Genomic DNA, 11,604 nt, shown 5'->3' with positions numbered 1-11,604 from the left:
GAGAGAAATAACAGACCCAAGATCACACTGGTCCATGAGTAGCAGACCCAGTTTCATAACCGGATCCTTTGATTGAATGTTCTCTCCACTATACCACACTGGCTAGTTCTACCTTCCATCATCATTCTACTCTCCTAAACCCAGAAACCCAACTTCCCCCTGAAGCTATTTCTGCCATCACTATGATTCAGCATCCCTCTGCTTCTTCTCACCCTGGTACCCTACTGCTTCCTTCACAGGGCTCTGGAGTTCCCCGTACACACACACACACACACACACACACACACCCGGTGGTGGTGTGTATGAGTCACTGTCCAGACAGCAGGATTCAGAGAAGGTTTCAAGGACTAGGCAGATACACAAAGGCATTCCAGTTCTGATGCCACACACTGACCGCTCCAGTCCTTCCTGGGTGAGTAGCCAAGGACCACTCTTTGGGGAGGAACACAAGGGGGGGAGGAGTTAATGGCTGAACTGAGAATCTGAGACATTTCCCATGATTTGCAGGATCTGACAGTTTCTTTTTCCCATTCCAATTACCTACAGGGTCTCCTCTCCCATTTGTGCCTTGGTTTCCCCGGGATACTTCCTGCTACCCTATAAATACCCCTACTAACCTCACCAATTTGTTTGGGACCTCAGAAGTTATTAAATCCAATTAGTACCTGAATTGATCCATCAGCAAGCACTTACTCAATGCCTGCTATACACCAGCATTGTGAGATGAGGAAACAAAGACAAAAATGAAGCTGTCCCTGACCTCAGGGAGCTTCCCTTCTATCAAGAAAAATCATGTGTAACTGAACAGGACTCCCCTCTGCAAGGTCCCTGCAGGTGATCCATTCAGCTCTTTCTCAAAGACCTCCAGTGAAAGAAACCTACTACCTCCTGAGGATGCCCACACTACTTTGGGGCATCGCTATTGGTTAGTGAATTTTCTTACCCTGATTCCAGGTCAGCTTTTCTGCAACTTCAGTCTATCCTTATTAGTTTTACCTTCCAAGGCCCTGAAAAATAAGCTTAATCTCTCCTATGTGACAGTTTTTCTAACACTTGAAGACAATTTTCATGTCCCCACCTAAGTCTTGTATCTCTAGCCTAAATATCTCTATTTCCTTCAACCAATCCTCTTCTGACACCGTCTAGAGTCCCCTGTTGCCTTCTTCTAGGCACTTGCTATCCTTCCTAATATGTCTTCCCATGATTAAAAATGAGGCTACCTACATTGTCCTCTTCATATCTGTTCATGACTCCCGGTGTGTGTACCAAGTTCTTTGGCCCTCCAATGCCATCCCTAGATCCAAAGGAGTCATAGGGTCTTACAGAAATTAAGGAAGGGAACAAGCATTTATATAGTGCCTACTATGTGCTGGGCACTGTGCTAAGTGCTTTTTAAAACTATTCTCACTTGGTCCTTAAAACAACCCTGCAAGATAGGTACTATTACTATCTCTATTTTACAGATGAGAGAAATTGAGGCTTAGGAGTAGACGAGTTACACTTCAACCTCTGGCAGAATGGATGAAGGAAGCCAGGAGTCCTGGCTCCAATCTAGTCTTTTTCCTATTTCTCAATTTCCCAGTGTCTCTCTCCTTTTGCTTCTTTCTCCTTTTTCTTGAAATAAACCAGACTTTCCACTCAGCTAGGGATCAGGAAGGAATGAGTGTATGTCTTGAAGATGACTGTTCCTAGGAGGCTGACTTCCTCAGGGGGAAGGGAACACCTCATGGGGGAGGATGGGATCCCACAGCCCAAATCTCAACTTAGACACTGAACCTAAGGGCTGAACCCTGGAGGGGCCTGGGGAGAAGTAGGCACGTAGCAACAGAAGTGCAAGATCCAGAAGGAAGACCTGGGAAGGAGCTTCAAAGTCTTCTTTGCTGTATCATCATCCACATCTCACCCTCCAAAGATTAATGTCCCTGCCAAGGCTCTACTCTGGGCACTCTTCCTTTCTCTCTCTACACCTCTCTCTTGGTGATCTCATTTGCCATAAATACCATTGTCATCTTTCTGTGGATAACTCCCAGATCTATATAGTCATAGAGAGCCCTCATCTGGCTCCTGGGCCCCAACAATCTACTAAACATCTCCAACTCAAAATGTCCAAATGGAACTCTATCTTCTCCCCTAAACTTACTCCTCTTCCAGACTTCCCTGTATCTCTCCGAGGCACAACCATCCCTCTGGTCAGAGGTTCTCAATCTCAGAGTCATCCTGGATTTTGTGCTTCTCTCTAACCTTACCCCATAGCCAATCAGTTGATAATTTTGTCAATTCTATTTCTATAACATCTGTCCCATTTATCCCCTTTTCACACTTTGCAGTCACGACCCCAGTTTGGGCCCTCATCCCCTCTTACCTTTTAATTGGTCTCCTGCTTCTAGTTTCTCATCCCTCCCCATTATTGCTAAAATAATCATCCTAAAACAGTTCTGATTAAGTCATTCAAAAATTTTCCATAGTTCTCTACTGCCTCTGGGACAAAAACAGACTTATTGGATTGTCACTCTTTGTGACAAATATTACGAAGGAAAGAGAAAAGAAGTTTAGCAAAAACCAATGTATGAACCAACATAACACATGCAGTACTCAATATTCATAGTCTCTTTCCACCATGAAGAGAGGAATGTGTTTTATCAAATGAGATCTTTGTTCAGTGCTGAACACAGTGCCAGGTACACAGTAGATGCTTAATAAGTGTTTGCTCCCTTCCCTTCCAGGGTTCTCAAGGCCCAGGCCTGGTCATTATGATTATGCAGCATTCTGTTACATATTGCTGTTGATATTGTTCTTTTCATTTTCATTGTCATGATCATACATAGTTTTCCATCTATTTCCTGCTGCAGAAGTTCACATATATCTTCTCGTGCTCCCTTGAATCCTTAACATTAGTCATTTCTTACTGCCAAGTAATATTCCATTACATTCATTTGCATAGTTTACTTAGATATTCCCTACTTCATTTGCACATACCTTCTTTCCAGCTCTTTTCTACCACAAAAAAAAAAGAATATTTTTGTGTATATCATCCCATTCTTCCTGTCTCAAACTCTTTAGGGCAAATGCCTAACCCTGGAATCTTTAGATCAAAGGGTAGAGACATTTTAGTCATTTTCTAAGTTTAATTTTAAATTGCTTTTCGGAATGGTTGGATCAATTCACAGCTCCACTCCCTGTGTGTACACATGCCTGTCTTCCCATAGCTTTTCCAACACTAACTTACTCTTCTGCCAATTTGCCAGATATGAAGTGAAATCTTCAAGTTGTTTTTAGTTGCATATCTCTTTTTACCAGTGATTAGGAGTCATTTTCACATGAGTGTTGTTATTTTGTAATTCTTCTTTGGATAACTATTGGTTCCTAACCCTTGTCTATTTACCCGTCGAAGAATGGTTCCTAGTTACATTTTTGTTTTAACTTATTAATTATTAATTAATATTAATCAATTATTTAATATCTTGGACAGTAGATTCTTATAAGAAATGTTTGACAAAAAGTTGTGTGTCCCATACCCTCCCCCACCATTAAGTCCCTTTTCTTATCTTTGCCACATTGATTTTGTTGATGCAAAAGCTTTTGAATTTCATGTCACTAAAATTATCTTTTTTATCTTTTGTGTTCTCTTCTCTCTCTTGTTTGGTTAACTATTCTCTCCCTGTCTATAGCTGTGAGAGGCATCCGATTTTGCCCTCTTCTCATTTTTCTAATGATGTGATCTTTTATGCTCAAGTCATATATTCATTTGAGTTTATTGTTCTATTGGTTAAGATGTTGCCCTAAACATTGTTTTTTCTTCTGCCAATCTGCTTTCCAGTTTTCTCTATGCTTAAGGTCAGTTTAATTGTCCAATTTAATTTATGCTCCTAGGTTTATTGTACACTGGCTTATTGTTTCTGATTCTTACTTAATCTATTTCATTGGTCTACTTTTCTACTTTAAAACCAGTACTAAATGGTATAATAACGGATAATTACTGCTTTATAATATAATTTGAGGTCTGGAAATGTTAGTCTCCTTTCATTACTACTTTTTTTTCTTTATGTTCCACGAGTCTAGACCTCTTGCTCCTCCAAGGGAATTTTATAATTATCATATTTAGCTTTTGTAAAGCACCCCTTTAGTAGTTTGACTGTTGTAGCATTAGCTCTGTAAAAATTGGTCTTCCCTGACATTTATAAAATTCTGAAGTGTATATTATTAAATTGGTAGTTTATGCATTTTGTAGTCATTCTGTAAGGGGTTTCCCTATAATTTCCCTCTGAGTTTTGTTATTTATATATAGGAACATTGGTCATTTTACTTTATTGAATTAATAATAGCTTATTCTCTGGGTTTTTCTAAGCAAATCATGTTGTCTACAAATAGGGATAACGTTGGCTCCTCTTTGCCAAAATTTCTGCTTTAATTTATTTCTTCTCTCATTGTTATTGCTAGCATTTCTAGACCTATGTCAGGTAAAGGTAAATAGAAGGAAATTCTCTTTAAAATAGTTTTTGAATAAACTTAATGGCAATCCCAACCAAAAAGTCAAACAAATACACAAAGTAAGAAATAAAATCATTCATAAACCATGAACTCCAAATAATGCATAGTTTGCCAAAAGGAAATTTACACTTTACACATAGTACTTGATATGTGTTCTCATCCATGTAAGGAATTCCTGATAAGGAAATTCCTTCTACTAATGCATATTGGTCCCTACCCTTTGTGTGTATGTATATGTATGAATGTGTATTTATATATATATATATATATATGTATATATATACATATATATACAAATATATACACGCATATGCATGTATATATAATATACACATACGTATTATATGTGTGTTGTATGATTTTATATTGTATAAATTTGCATTTATATGTAATTATGCATTGATACATATAAATTTTAACCAGACAATAATAATATTCATATATCTACTTCCTATCTAACTTCTTTATATGGCCTTATTGGGATAAACTTTTAAGAAGGTTAGAGTCAGAGGGGGGGAAGATTGGGAAGAGCCTGGGGAACATCACATACTACAAAACAAACAGCTGGAATCAGGAAGAATCATTCCATTTCAGAGTCACTATGGAAGGAGATAGAACCATCCTGAGAGTTATCCAGGACCTCAAAAGTAAGTAAGGCCTCTAAGGTTTTGTAATGGTGAAAAGTGAAGGTAGGTCTAGTGCACTTTTGGCCCTGCTGCCCCAATGTTCATTTTTCTCTCTGTAGAAGTCACTTCTGCTATCCTTTGGGGATACGGGGCACAAGAACAACCAGTAACAGATGCCAGTGCTGAACTGCACGGACTCTGTGGCTACCTGGAGTTCTTGCTACAGGTAGGTTGTGGGGCAAGGAAAGGTCATTGAAGTCATTGCCCTGCCCCCTAAATAATGGCCCCTCTCCAGCCTAGAGAGTCGGCAGGGGGTGGGGTGTTCCCCAAGTGCTGGAGGAGAATCTGTAGACTCCCTCAGTCACTTGTTTTACTGTCTTACACCCCGTATTATTAGAACCGAGAGTAAACTTTACCAGTTTGTTTTTCTTGCTTTTTCCGTAGTTGGGCTGGAGAATAAATGGCCACCTGCTTCTATGTAATAAGCCTTAAGAAGCTTGGGTTCAAATGTCCCCTCTGATACTTATTTGAGCAAATCTTCACTTGCCGAGGCTTCAATCTCCTCATTTGTAAAATGAGGGAGTTGGACTTCCTCTGAAGTCCCTTCCGGGTCTATACCTATGATCCCTGCCTTCAAGGTCCTCAATGTCCAGGGAATAGTTGTCGTTGCTTTCCAATTTTCAATTCAACATTCATTTTCTTACATGAAAGACACTGTCCTACGTGCTAGAGGATACAAAACTTATGGTATCATAAACCTAGAGCCATCTCAGAGGCCATTGGGTCCAACTCCTCATTTTATAGATGAGGAAAGGGGTCCAGGTCACACAGGCAGCAAACATCAGAGGTGGAATTTGAATCTGGGTCCTCTTATTCCAGAGCCAGAGTTCTTTCCACCGTACCATGATGCCTACCTCCATCAATCCCTTGGTGAATTAATGATTCATCAGTGTGGGTCATCGTTTACTAGTGTAGATTGAAATACATCTACAATCTCACCTTATATGAATCTTATCCCTGTCTGCCCCCAAATCCTCCAAAAAGGACGGCTCATCTTTCTGAGTTCAAATCTGGTCTCAGACACTTACTAGCTGTGTGACCCTGGGCAAGTCACTGCACCCTGTTTGCCTCAGTTTCCTCATCTGTAAAATGATCTGGAGAAGGAACTGGCAAATCACTCCAGTATCTTTGCCAAGAAAACCTCACAAAGGGTCACAAAGGGTTGGAGATGACTAAAAAAACAACTGAACAACAAGAAGGATAAAAAGGTGAAAAACAAAAATAAGCGATATGGTAATAAATAAGCCCTAGGGGTACAAATAAAAAACAACACAGTTCCTGTCCTCAAGGGGTATATAGTCTATAAAAGAAGACAGGGGAGGGAAAATCTGATAGGCGTAGAATGTGACCATGGCAAGGGAACAAAATGTTTAATATACTCTAAAGAAAGGTGCAGACGAAAGGCTCCAAGTCAGAATGCCTGACTTTGGGTCCTACTAGATCATCCACAACTTCCCTAGCTGCCAGGTAGCCAGAATCCTGCATAAGATTCTAGAAGTTGGCACAGGAGAGGTGCTAAAAATAAAATATAATGAAATAAAAAGCTAATTGGGGAGGGAGGGGAATGAATGAATGAGTTTATAAGCATGGATGAGCTAAGAAAAAAAAATGTGGTCTGATGGTGGGTTTAGAGGAGAAAACTTCTTCATGCCTTGCTCCCACCCCCTATACTGTCCCAGTTTGATCAGAAAGATCGGAGGAGATTCCTGGGACCCCGGAAAGATTACTGGGACTTCCTTTTGGTGGCCTTGCGGAGGAATGGTGGAGACATGGAAGCCATTCGATTTGTCTACGCCCTGGACAAGGTAGCATCAGTAACAGGCAGAGAAGGAGAGACAGCGACACTAACTCTACCCACCATGACCTCCTCCTTTGCAGATAGCTTGGCTTTCGTGTGTCCCTTCAATACACCTTCACCCTCCCATTCACATCGTGCCCCACCCCCATGATTCTGAAGTATTCCCTCCCTCCCTCCCCCCCCCCTCTCACACACACACACACACACACACTCTCTCTCTCTCTCTCTCTCTCTCTCTCTCTCTCTCTCTCACTCTCACTCACTCTCTCTCTATCTCCATCTCTCTCTGTGTCTCTCACTGTCTCTCTCTCTCTGTCTCTGTCTCTCTGTCTCTCTGTGTGTCTCTGTCTCTCTGTGTCTCTCTGTCTCTCTCTCTGTGTCTCTCTGTCTCTCTCTCTGTCTCTCTCTCTCTCCCTATCTTTCTGTCTCTAACTCTCTCTTTCTCTGTTTCTCTGTCTCTCTGTCTGTCTCTGTCTCTGTCTCTCTCTCTCTCTCTCTCTCTCTCTCTCTCTCTCTCTCTCTCTCTCTCTCTCTCCCTCTCCCTGTCTCTCTCCCTCTATACTCAGCTCCTGAGCTGTTAGCTTTGATTTTCTCAGCACACAATCATATACTGTCTTTTTAATATTGAAATTCAGCATTACCCTCTCATATCTTCAGTTTCCTCATTTGTAAAATGAGAAAATTATACAAGATGGTCTCTGAGGTCCCCTCCAACTCTCCTCCTGTGATCCTATTAACTTCCAACGCTGCAGCCCCTGCCCTTATCTCTCAATGTTCTGCCGGCCTATAGCCCCTTTCCTCCAGGCTTCCTCCAGCCCCTCCCCGTCTCTGCTCATGCCCCCCTTACCCTTTGCCTCCAGTAGCCACCCAACCTCTTCCCTTCTACCCCCGTACTCCCTTAGTCCCTCCTTTTCCTTCCCCCACAAGTTTCCTCTCCCTGCCCCAGTTCTTCTCCTTTATACCCTAGTGTCCTACATAACCTTTAAAGAACTCACCAGCCACTCAGGATCCTTCTCACCTCTTCCTTCTACTCCCCTAGGCTCCTCTCACCTCACCTACTCCCGTATTATTTTTCAGCTGAAGACCACTGTGGGGAGAGGTCGAGCATTTATCCGTTTCTGTCTGGCTCATAGACGGTTGGCTGACACTCTGCAGCTCTGCCTCCTGGACCCTGAACTCATCAGGTCAATAATAACCACTTCGGCCCCTGTACATTTCATTACTTTATTGGATATGTGTGTGTATATGTATATATGCACACACATATATATACACATATATATGTCCAATGAGTGTGCATATATAATATAGATATATATCTAATGCATACATATATCTAATTATATATAGATGATGAGTATAAATCTAATGTATATATACAATGTGTATATACATGTGCATATAGATAGATATAATGGGTGTACATATGTATATCCAATGTGTGCATATCTATATATCTTCTATATCTAATATCTAATTGAATATGTGAGTATATACGCATATACATGTGTATGTATATATATATATATATATATATATATTGGTTTGTCCAATTCAGAAGGAGAGTAGGGAAGGGGGATGTTTCATATAATACAGCATCAAAAACTAAAAGGACCAATTGTCAGGGGGATGGATGGGGATGTGGAGGCAGGCGTGGGAGAAGGGGAATATGCCGAAGGTTGAACCAGTAATGGCATACTGTGGGAAACTATCTTTCTCCTGGGTTCGCTGTCTCGTATCCCACACCAGGGATTTTCATATGCTCGTTGCTGGGAAGGTCTTTCTGATCTCTAACTTCAGCCTCTCCTGCTGTGCTTTCATCCATAGCTGGCCACCAAGGAGGGGGAAACTGAGATGGGGGAGGGGGACGAGGGAGAGGAGGGAAAGAATAAGAAGAAAGTGTCTAGTAAGAAATAGAACACCTGGATGACCTGCTTCTGAGGCCCCTCCTTCTACAGACCTACGAACTTTGGAGGGAGAGGAATTCCTCTTGAGAAATTAGATAAGAAATTCAGTTCTTAAAATTGGGGGAGGCGGGACAGCGATACAGGAATAAGAATTTTGGGGCTGGAAGTCAGTGCCTGAACTGATGTGATTGCCTTAGGGAGTGGTATGGAAACCAAAGCCCCTTCCTGTGCCCAGAGCTCAGCACGGACATCCTAGAAGCACTCTATATTCTGAATGGAGTGGCTTTTGATCTTGAGTTGCAGCGGTGTGATCTCGATGGGGGCTGGCCCATGTTCTCAGAGTAAGTGACCTTCAAATAGAGAAGGAAGACCCCACTGAAGGGAATGGACACCCTCACTTACTAGTCCCCTTGGCCCTGTTTCCCTCCCCAACCCCTACACACACACACACAGCACTTATCTCTTTTTTCCCTGTTCCCCTAAGATCCCATCATCTCTTCATTGATCCACCCCCAATGATGACCAGAAGAGGGGGTAGATGTTACAGATGTGGGCCAAATGCAAAGCTAGAGGGAAAGACAAGATGTTCCTCTGCCTCAATCCTTTCAGGTCACGATGCCAGGATTTCAGCATAACCCAGGAAAAGTTAAGGACAAAACAGCCTCAAGAGGAGGAGGTACTGGCCCTTGTTCCTACATTAGTGTGTTCCTTGCTCTTTTCTGTTGTGTCCAGTAGATGGAGCAGTAAGTTAGCTGGAATTTCCAGGAGAAAAGACATGGTAGTACAGAGAGGCATATTGGTGAACACTGGAAGCAAGGGATCAGAATGAGTAAGAGAAGGGAAGGTTCACCCAGGAATGTTGGAGATATTAGGAGACAGAGAAGAAAGCAAATCCTGAGGTCCTGCAAAATCACTTGAGGGTGACTGAAGTCTTTCTGGGAAGAGAGAACATAGGGTCATAGTCAGTTAATAAGCATTTATTGAGTCCCTACTATGTGTCAGGCACTGTACTAAGCACCATAAATACAAATAAAAGCAAAAGGTAGGGTCTGCTCTCAAGAAGCTCACAGTCTACTGTGGGGAGACAGCATGCAAACAGCTGTGTACAAACAAGCTATATAGACATGAGAAATTGGAAAAAATCAACAGAGAGAACTCAACTCAAATTAAGGAGAGGAAATACTTCCTGTGGAAGGTAGGATTTTAGCTGGGAGTTGAAGGAAGCCAGGGAAGTCCGAAAGTAGAGAAATGAAGCAGGGGAGTATTCTAATGCCCAGAAGTGGGAAATGGATTATTTTATCCAAGAGATAGCAAGAAAGCCAATGTCACTGGATTAAAGAGTACTGAGGTGGTGGGAAAGGTTGGAAGGTGCAAGAAGATTGGAAAAGTGGAAGAAGCCAGGTTATAAAGAGCTTTGAAAGCCAGAAAAGCTTATATTTGATCCTGGAGGTGATAGGGAGCCAATGGAATTGATTGAGTAGGGGGTGACATGGTCAGACCTGTGCTTTGGGAAGATCACTTGGACAGTTGAGTGGAGGGTGGACTGGGGTAGGGAGATATCTGAAGCGGGGAAACCAACCAGCAGGCAATGGTAATAGTCCAGAAGTCAGACCTGCTTCAGGCAGCATCGAAGGGGAAAGCAGGAAGTATGCAAAGGATATCACAAAAGTAAAATCAAAAGACCTTGGCAACAGATTGGATATGGGGGGTGGGAAAGGGTGAAAAGTTGAGACTGATACCTAGTTTGGGAGGCTGGGTGCCTGGGAGGAAGTTGGTACCCTCAACAGTAATAGGGAATTTAGGAAGATGGGGGTGTGGGAGATGGGGTGGAAACAGTGAGTTCTGGCATAGGGTCTTAGAGCTGAAAGGGATATAATCGAACTCCCTCAGTTCACAGAAGAGTAAACTGAAGCTGAGGGAGCTCAGAGACTTGCTCAGGGTCATGCAGGTAATAAGAGGTAAAGATGGGGTTCAGACCACGGTTCTCTGACTCCAAATCCAGAGTGCTTTCCACTAGACCAAACCTTCATTGAAGAGGTAGCTGAAGGAATGGAGGGGGAGTCAAGCACAAGGCATTCAAGAGGAGATTAAAGAAGGAAAAAGATGGCAGAGGCAGAGAAGTAGGGAAGAGAAGTCCTGGGAAAATGGAGTAATCTGAATGTTCAGATCCACCAGAGCCGACCAAAGGGGTTGGTCTAGAAAGAGAATCACTTATTTGAGGGCTTCCTCCTAGATCCAAGTCACACATCTGACAAGCAAAGGAGTTCAGTCCAAGAAGCCATCAACCCTCTTTGCTGGCTCTGACCTCCAACCCCAAGGAGATAACCCCAAGGGGGTCTGCCTGGTGAGACCTAATAGTGCTGGGATACAAGAACCCCTTACAGAAGAGAAGATAGAAGATTCTGAGAGCATCATAAGTCAAAGGTCACTTGAGGGTTCCAAAGGACAGGAAGTACTCCCACATCTAAGCTCCCAGCTTGGGGAAACTAGGAAGATGCCCCAGGAACAGAACCCTAGCCTTCATAAAAAGCAACAAGGAAGTCTCCAAGGAACCAGGATACCTGGGTCCACTCAGGTTAGGCAAGAGCCAGATCAAGAAAAGATGCATCAGAGAAAGGAAGAAAAAGTAGGGTTTCTAGGAGGAGGGCTGACTGAGCCAATGGGTACATCTCCAGAGAATCAAGCACAGGTAGATCTCAGTCTTATGGAACAGGAAGAGGGGGGA

The sequence above is a fragment of the Trichosurus vulpecula genome, chromosome 4 (assembly GCF_011100635.1).
Source record: "Trichosurus vulpecula isolate mTriVul1 chromosome 4, mTriVul1.pri, whole genome shotgun sequence".
Taxonomy (NCBI): domain Eukaryota; kingdom Metazoa; phylum Chordata; class Mammalia; order Diprotodontia; family Phalangeridae; genus Trichosurus; species Trichosurus vulpecula.
This window is presented reverse-complemented; position numbering follows the sequence as displayed.